This window comes from Amphiura filiformis, chromosome 16 (genome assembly GCF_039555335.1).
Source record: "Amphiura filiformis chromosome 16, Afil_fr2py, whole genome shotgun sequence".
In the NCBI taxonomy this organism is placed as follows: Eukaryota; Metazoa; Echinodermata; class Ophiuroidea; order Amphilepidida; family Amphiuridae; genus Amphiura; species Amphiura filiformis.
The window spans coordinates 27,411,596-27,421,192 of NC_092643.1; positions in this window are offsets into that span (position 1 = coordinate 27,411,596).

Here is a 9,597-nt window from a genome sequence, read left to right on the forward strand (position 1 = left end):
GTGTTGTATTCTGCGGCAGAGGTGCTGCAGATTTGCATGGCTGCACATACCTCAGTCTATTTTTTTTAATTTCATAGTCATTTAAGGGATCTAAAATGAGCGTTTATTGCGTTTCGACGGTATTTTTTGTGGGACATGAGAGCACCTCAGACCTATCGAATTGCATTCTGAATACGAAGCATGTCTTTCTGATATCAAATAATTTACATTTTTGGAAAATCACAATATAATACAAATTTTATGACAAATTATAAAAATTTGATATTTTTCAAATTTTTGATATATAACAGTCCTCGAAGTAAATTATATAAATCTAATGATATATTCTTAACGTATATGTAGCAGGGAGGAAAAGCCGACGGTCAATTGAAAATTTTGACCTTTCATATTGAAGATATGGATTTTTTCCCAAATTTTTTTGGTGTTTTGGGAAAAAATCCATATCTTCAATACGAAAGGTCAAAATTTTCAATTGATCGTCGGCTTTTCATCCCACCTACATACACTTTAAGTATAAATCATCAGATTTATAAAGTTTACTTCAAGTACTGTTAAATATCAAAAATATCAATTTTAATGATTTGCCATAAAATGTGTATTAAATTGCGAATTTCAAAAAATCAAAATTATTTGATATCAGAATGACATTCTTCGTATTCAGAATGCAATTCGATATGTGTGATGTGCTCTAATGTCCCAAAATAAATACTGTCCGAACGTTCATACCCCAGCCCTTAAGCAATTATTAAAGCCAAACAATGCATTATGTCTGCACTTACGTACGTCAGTGTTGCATTCTATACTTTGTTTCTTTAATATTACAGTGCAAGACTTACGTCAGTGTTGCATTCACCATAAATATCAATGCACTCACGACATGTTATTTTCTTTATATCTCATTTATTTTATTTTTTATCAACAATATTTCATTTCATACATAAAATTAACTACGTGAGTCACACTTTATGTCAAAAATTTATATATAAAAACGTTTATCAACTAGTGAAACACAAACATTCTTCTCGTGTAAAATGGAGAAAAATACACTTACGTTAGTGTTGCATTCTGCTGATGATTTGTCCAATTTATCAGTATTATCCTTTGGATTGAATAGAGCGGATCTAATGGAGTTTGTGGGTTTGATGTGGGTGATGACACCGTTGGGACCGTAATAACCGCTGAATTGACTCCGGGAGTCCCGGAATCTAAGGGATGGAAACACTCCGCTTTGGTTGATTAGTTGGTTTCTTGGAATGAGGTTTAGGTTCACGTTTCTTTCTGGCAGCAACCCAGATCCAATTAAAATATCCGTTAAAATATTAAAACTTTAAGATTAAGATTAAGCTATGTTTCATTTGGCAAAACAGGATAGTATTTTTTTTTATCAAAAATAAATTAATTTTGTATTTTTCTGGAATATGGAGTACACAATCACATTTGATTCGGACGACTTTCTAGCCCATGTCGTTTCTTCATATAAATCTTAGCAAAATAAGGTATCACATTTAAAAAGATAACTTTCGTAAAATATATATTTAGGATTTATGTTTTATTGAATGACATGCGAACAAGGGCATCATAAAACATAATTGTTTTAATAGTAGCCTAAATAGAGTAAAATCATGCAATTTCTTTAACAAGGGGAATTTCCGCGACCTGTCATTGTCCCAGGTCATTGCTTTTTGCCTTCATGATATATCCGGCATTGAATGGTGCACAATATCAAAATAAAAAGTAGAAGCAAAATATAATAATAAAAAGTCACTTCTCGAGACTACTGCAAAGAAGCAGCACTATTGCGATAGGAGGTAAGAATTATTGTTTTATAATTTTATCTTTATAATATCTGAAGCGGATAGAGGTTTGTTTCTTTCCAACGTTGCATAAGTTTCTTTTATACATGGACATATTTGTCGACTTAACAAGGAAATACGACATTTTGCTTGTATGTAACTTAAATATGACATGTTGTGTATATTATGCGCGATTGCAGGCATAGACGAGAGGCATTTAATTTACGTTTTCCAGTGACGTGGCCATACGGGATAGGGAACAATAGATTGGGTGGAGAACATGGAATTGGAGTATAGTTGCAATATTTTTGCATTTTATGAAAGTTGGATACGTCCTGACACAGAAAACAGCTGATGCCACTTTGCCATCATTGAATATTTTAAAATGTAACAAAAATAGGTGAAAATTATTGCTAATGCGAATCATGCCTTATTTTGGGGACTATCATTTTCTTCAAAAGGGGGTCCAAAATATACCTGCGGTTCATAACTTTTTTGAATAGTGTGTTTATTTTATTCAAAAAGACTGATTTCAATTGTGGCCTATTTAGGGGGTAAGGTGTATCGGTGGTGAGGGGTCATAAAATTGTTGTTGCCAAAATAGACGAGGAGGGATCGCAATTTTATTGACGCTGACTTTTTGTAAATTTGGGAAGAAAATGATAGCCCCCTTACGTGAAAAGGTCATGTACGGAACCCGGGGGCACTCAACACAAATGACCATACGGGTATGCTCCCCGGAAAGACCCCCCTTTTGGGTTTCGCAGCTCCGAAAGACCCCTATTTTTGACCAGAATAAAGCTCCGAAAGACCCTTGATTTTGATAATTTCAGCTCTAAAAGCCCCAAAATTGCTCATTCCTCATATTTCTTGTTTTTTCAGGCGATTTTCAACCAAAAAGCCAAGAAAGACCCTTGATTTTGACTTTTCGCAGCTCCAAAAGACCCCATTTTACTTGTTCACAGCCCGGTTCGCAGCTCCGAAAGACCCCTTTTACCGGTACGCCGTCAGCTCCCAAAGACCCACCACCTCAAAATTCCGGGGGAGCATACCCACCAAAAAGTTTTGATGTGCCCCCCCAGGGTACGGAATGGCATTTATAACTCAATGACTGCTATATGCTTCGGAAGAGAAGGACTTGCTCAAGATGTTCTTTCGATAATACCCTGCTTAGTCAGCCTAGGGCCCGAGGGAATGGTATAAACTTCCTAAAGAGATTAGGGCGTCTCCCTCAATTCCAGTTTTCAGAAGGAACCTAAATATCTATATGTATCTTACTCTTACTTTATGGTGATACTTCCCAGCACCTCAGGTAGTGTCAGACGAAAAGAAGAAATGTTGTGCGCTGAGGTGGATTGCTTAGATGCCAAAGTGGTCTTTGATGCTTTGCTTGAAAACTTTTGAGTCTTGTAGTTGTGTTAAAGGTCCTGGAAGCGAGTTCCAGTCCTTTATTGTTCTAGGGTAGAATGAAAATTTGTAAACGTCTTTGCTTACTTGAAGTTCTTGGAAGCTGTTTGGATGATTACGATGGTTTAGGCGGTGGGGTGGGTGAAGTACCTTTTGCACTGGGAGGGCCAGGTGACTCTTTCTGGCTTTGTGAAGTTTGGTTAAACGATCGATTTTCCTTTTGTCCTGCAAGCTGCTCATGTGTAAGTTCTTCATAAGTTCTGTCACATTGGTATTTCTGCTATAATCATTTTTGATGAAACGTACTGCTCGACGCTGGATCGCTTCAATTTGGTAAATGAGATCATGATTATGAGGATCCCAAACAACAGCGGATCAGTATTCATTTGTAGGTCTGAGCAGCGTGTTGAAAACTGTAAGTTTGGTTTCTTCATTACACGAACTGAGATTGCTCTTGATGAACCCTAGTCCCCTGTTGCCCTTAGCTGATATTGGTTTGTGTGGTTTTTCCATTTGAGAGTTTTTGTTATTTCAAATCCCAAGTATGCATGCGAACTTGTTTCTTGCAATGATGAATCTCCAAGTTAAAATTTGAGAGTGAAAATGTGTTTTGTAGCATGTGTTATTTTGAGAACTTGACATTTATCTGGATGAAATTTCATCTGCCAAGTTCTCTCCCACATAGAGTTTCCAAATCCTGTTGCAACACCTCGGCGTCAATATCATTAGTCTATCATTCATGATTTATTTGATCACGATGACGCAGTCGTCTGCAAATAGACGCACTTGAGACGATATGTTTTCAGGGAGGTCATTAATAAATAAAAGAAATAAAAGGAGCCTTTGGTCGTCCCTTGGGGAACACCTGATCGAACAGGGACCCAATTAATCTGAATGAAACACAGCAAATGTCGCCCTCATCGGATTCGGAGTGTATGACATCGCATCCGCGTAAACGTTGTTGATGTACGATGCCACTCGCTGCCTCCACCATTCCAAATATTTTAACCTGCTACGACACGTTTCAGAACAGATTTTGGGTTACGATATGTTTCAGATTTACAAAATTTGGATAGTGCTCTACTTTAGTAGGCCTACATGTACTGATGTAGTACTATGAACTAGAAGAGGTACATTGTACATAGGCCTATCGTATAATATACAAGTATAGCGAGCTAGGTATGTATGTGCATGTATCACCTTTATGCCCTATATGTATGTTTTATTATCATGATTTAGGTGTGTGTTTACGTGCCTCACTAAGTTAGTCCGGCTCAAATAATTGAAAGTCTTTAAAACATGTATGTGCCTCGTGGTCATACAGCTCCAAAACTTTTTTTCCATTTGTAGCTTAATATGACTTTAAAGAATAGGGCATGCACTTTATTTGTTACTGATTTAGAGGTAAGTATTAATTTTCTTAATTTTAGGTAATTTTTGAATAAAATAATATTTGAATAAAACACTGAAAGCCGGGAAACTTTTGCAGGTAGGCCTATGCCGAAATGAAAAAGTTTGAACTTCACTTGAACCACAGATATATTGGAACACAGTTCAGTTGAATAAAAAGATGATAACTTTTAACTAGCAAGCGTTACCATGGTTACCAAGCATTGGTTGCAAGGCATACCAGTGGCGTACCGTGGCCGCCCCAACCCCGGTCGTTTGAAAAAGTGAAGAGCAAAAAAAAAAAAAAAAAAACGGTTTCAGGCGCTAGCGCCCTAAAAGCAGCACATTTTCAAATTTTTTTTACGCTTTATCAAATTTTTCCGCCCTTTTTTATTTACTAATTCTTTTTGCTGCCCCTTCGTTTTTGCCGCCCCTGTTTATGCCGCCCCTTCTTCTTCCGCCGCCCCTTCATTTTTGCCGCCCCTTGCTTTTACCCCGGGGGCCTGGCGCCCCCAAAGCCCCCCCCCCCCCAAATACGCGCATGCATACAGTCCGGCAATGTACTGGGAGCTAGGAGAAGGTTCAGAGAGCACATCTTTTTCAACTACACCAAGTATACCAGTACCACTGTCCCCGCCACTGTCAGGACAATATTATTTGTATTTATGCTCGTCATGTTTTCTGCCCGGGGTTCTCTGTCATATCTTTAACTAAACTATCAGGACAATGATTTGTGTATTTGCTCATGTTCTCCGTCATCTTTTAAATGACACACTGACAACTTCGTGAGATATATAAAAAAGAAAAGAAAAGACCTTATCTTGTCAAGCATGATACGAGGAACATGAAAACAATATAATGGAGCATACCCCCACTACAAAATTAATTATTTAATCATTTAATTAAAAAATAAAATAAAGAAAAACACAAGGGGCGAAATTAATAAAAAGCAAGACCTTATCTTGTAAAGCATGATACGAGGAACATAAAAAAATATAAGGGAGCATTACCTCCCACTATAAAATTAATTACATATTCAATTAAGAATAAAATAAAGAAAAACATAAGGGGTGAAGTAAATAAAAAGAAAGACCTTATCTTGTCAAGCATGATACGTGGAACATGAGAAAAAAAGACTACAATGGAGCATACCCAACTACAAAATTAATTAATTATTAATCATTTAATTAAAAAATAAAATAAAGAAAAAACACAAGGGGCGAAATAAATAAAAAGCAAGACCATATCTTGTCAAGCATGATACGAGGAACTTAAAAAATATAAGGGAGTATTTCCCCCACTACAAAATTAATTACTTATTTAATTAAGAATAAAATAAAGAAAAACATAAGGGGCGAAATAAATTTTAAAAAACAAGACATTATCTTGTCAAGCATGATACGAGGAACATGAAAAATCAATATAAGGGAGCATACTCCAATAACTTTCTCCCCCCCCCCCCAGTTTCCCCCTCCACACTTTTGATGCAAAACCCCCAAAATTACGTAAATTACCAGTTTTTGCGGCAATTTTGCGCAAAATGTGTCGATTTTGCCCCCCCCCCCCCACCTTTGAAATTCACTTTTCTCCCCAATGCCCATTCCGAAAAAAGAATCCTGGCCACTGCATTAGTTACTAAACAAGTAAGGCTAATACTCCGTTAAAACTATTATTATTTTCTGGGCAACATTGTTGTCATGCATACACAGTGGTTGTCATATTTTGAGGAGCAAGTTGGCAAGTAGGCCTAAACAAAGCGATTAAAAGATAATGGAGAAAGTCGTTGATATTGCTGAGATTTTGGAAGTAAATAATAAGATAATTCACTAATAGAGCGTATTCTAATGTGGAACACCTCGTCACAGCCCTTTTATGTATACAGTTTAAGTTAATGGTTTTAACCCTGGAACTATAAAAATCTTTGATCATCCTGGTAAATAAATAAATTAAATAATTAAGTCATTAAATACATTAATTAATTAATTAATTAATTAATTAATAATTATCAATCAATTTTCATTCACTCTGAAGTGTCACATAGTGATAACTGAATGTATTATTTTGGATACCATTAGTATCATCAGTATAGCAGAAGTATAGTATAGTAGACCTACCATAATTAGATTCCACAATAGAGTCAAAGTTATTTAATTTCTTTTATGTCTTATGTGTGATGCGATCAAGCAAAATCAGTCAGAACTCGGAAATATTGATTTTGAGATATAGCCAAACAAAGGAAATATTTCCTTTTGTTCTTTAATCGTTCATATCTTTGAAACTGGTTGTTCAATTTAAATGGGGTTTTCTGCACAATCTAGCTTTGCAAATGCTTTTCACTATCCTGTAAGAAACTGAAAATGTATTATTGCCGAGTTCCGACTGATTTTGCTTGATCACATCACATATTTGTGACAATTGTTTTCTAGTACACTAAGTAATTAAATTTGAATCTACAAAGAATTTCATGTATGGGGACACATGTTTTTATAACTCAATAATCTTATATCTCTAACACACGCACTTTTTTTTTTTTAAATTTAAATCATCGTATTTCAGGATCTTCCTACGATTCAAGAATTAAGAATATGAAAGTTGTGTGCCAAATAAATATTCCCCGTACATGACTGGATACCAGACATAAATTAGTTATTCTTACCCGATAAAGGAGATCTATGCTGTCCTAATACGAGATGACCTGGATGGGGATTTTATTTTTGAAGTATATTCCCTGAATCCTGGGAAATTATATGCCCAACTTACATGCTGTTGACTGCATTGCCAACTCGCTTGGTTTTTGCAAGTTCAGGAAATTACATGTCACAAAACGCCACACACACCTATCGTACCCCTTTTGCACAGCAAACGGTTAATGCATCACAGAGGGCTGGACAGAAAAGTAATTGAACATGGTATATGCCCGCAAAACTATAATATTTTTGCCAAACATAAATTAATTTTACGACATTGTCACAAAATATCATTTCAAAAATAACTGCTCTCCATTTAGGTGAAATTTGTGGCAATTTGTAACATGATATGTTCTAAAAATACACATGTGTATTTAAAAACGGGTATAGCCGCCATTAATATACAAGCGGCCGCGAAAGAGACTTATATTCGCGACTCATTATGAGAAATGGTCATTTCATTACTGGTTGAATACGATAGGATTTCAGTCTTAGGCACGTTAACACGGCTACCCAATAGGGCCGGGTCTGAACTTAGTCTCCGGTCGAAGCAGGTAGTTGAATTCGACAGGCGATCATGCAAGGAGGCTTATAGACTTGAAACAGCCACTGTCATTGATTGGTTAGGGTTAGTTTAGGGTTAGGATTAGGGTTAGAGTTAGGGTTAGGATTAGGGTTATGAATAGGCTTAGGGTTAGCTTACACAAAATAATTACTTGGAGGTTGTACACCGCCCCCCCCCCCCCAAAAGTAACTTGTTGAATCAAAAGCTAGAGGGATGCAGACAGGTTCAAAGAACTATGAGAGCGCTATCAGAAAACTTTCTATCTACTATTAACCGAAATCTTATCGTGTTCGACCAGTAATGTGGAATTAAATTTAGTAGGCCTATATGTGGTCTTTACAGGGGGGGTTCCGTGGTTGAACCTCTTTAAATGAGTTGGGCTAACTCAACACCCAAGGAACCCCCCAAAAGTAACCTCCAAAAATGTAAACCACTGCACGACCGCAGAGTCTAAAATTAACAATTTGCCCGGTAAACACATAATGTTACCTTGCAAACACCAGATGACAAAAAAAAAATCGGTCAAAAAAGTCAAAATTTGATCATTTTCGCGCTTGACGAGGGAATAAATTATGTGTTTATGCTTTCTAGGAAAATAAAGTCCAAAAATTTTGTAAAAAGGTCTACTTTTTCAAAGTCAACCCAAGAGAAATGGCTACACCATTGAAAGCTATAAGATACATCTTTATCATTCAGACAAAATTATTATTTTAAGTACTACGCCTTAATAAAGCAGTTTATTATATCGTTTTTTCTTTCATTATTATGTAAACACAATTTTTATTACGAGGGTTGGTCAATAATATCCCGCAACCATTATTTATCTCCGCTCATGCATGACTTAGATGACTGTTACTTACGATCAATAAAGTTTGTACCTTTGTCTTTGAAAACGCACAACAATTAGTATCAGAGTACCTTTAATTATGTAATCTCATTTGCATAAAGTTATTGCTATAGACGAATCCAAATACACGCATTCCTACACCTGACTAGCAGCCTTTAGTTGGGTAGCCGTCGGCTACAATGCACTCAAAATGTGAAATGATTCGGCCTTGGCGGAAATTTCAAACTGCATTTCATCACCCGTTTTACACCTTCCGCGAAAACACAGGCAGACAAAAGAATAACACAATACAGTTCCCTTAGACAAAACACACAGCATGGTCTATTCGCTGTTGAAGTGACATAATAATCGGATTAACTACACGCGGTATCTATGCATTGTACTTGCGAACAAAAGGACTATATGTATGAATAGATGCGACGGGATTACCTGCGGAATTATCTCCATTATATATATTATTAGCTATTATTCTATTAACCCTCCTCGTCCTTGCATCTTCTCTAGGTGTTAGGCGGCTTTTATTTGCACAATTGGACGCTCAAAGCACCAGGTTGGTGCTAGCGGCTACCCAAAGATGTCCGACCAAATCCTGACCATGACTTGGCTACTTGGATTCGTCTATAGACGAATCCAACGAGCCAAGTCATGGTCAGGATTTGGTCGGCCATCTTTGGTTTCCCGCTAGCACCAACCTGGGGTTTTGAGCGCCCGATTGTGCAAATAAAAGCCACCTAACACCTGGAGAAGAAATGCAAGACTGAGGAGGGTTAATAAATAATATATACAATAGAGGTAATCCTGTCGCATCTATGCATACATAGTCCTTTTGTTCATCCATTAATTTTGTACATCTATGAATAGATGCGACGGGATTACCTGCGGAATTATCTCTATTGTATTATTCTATTA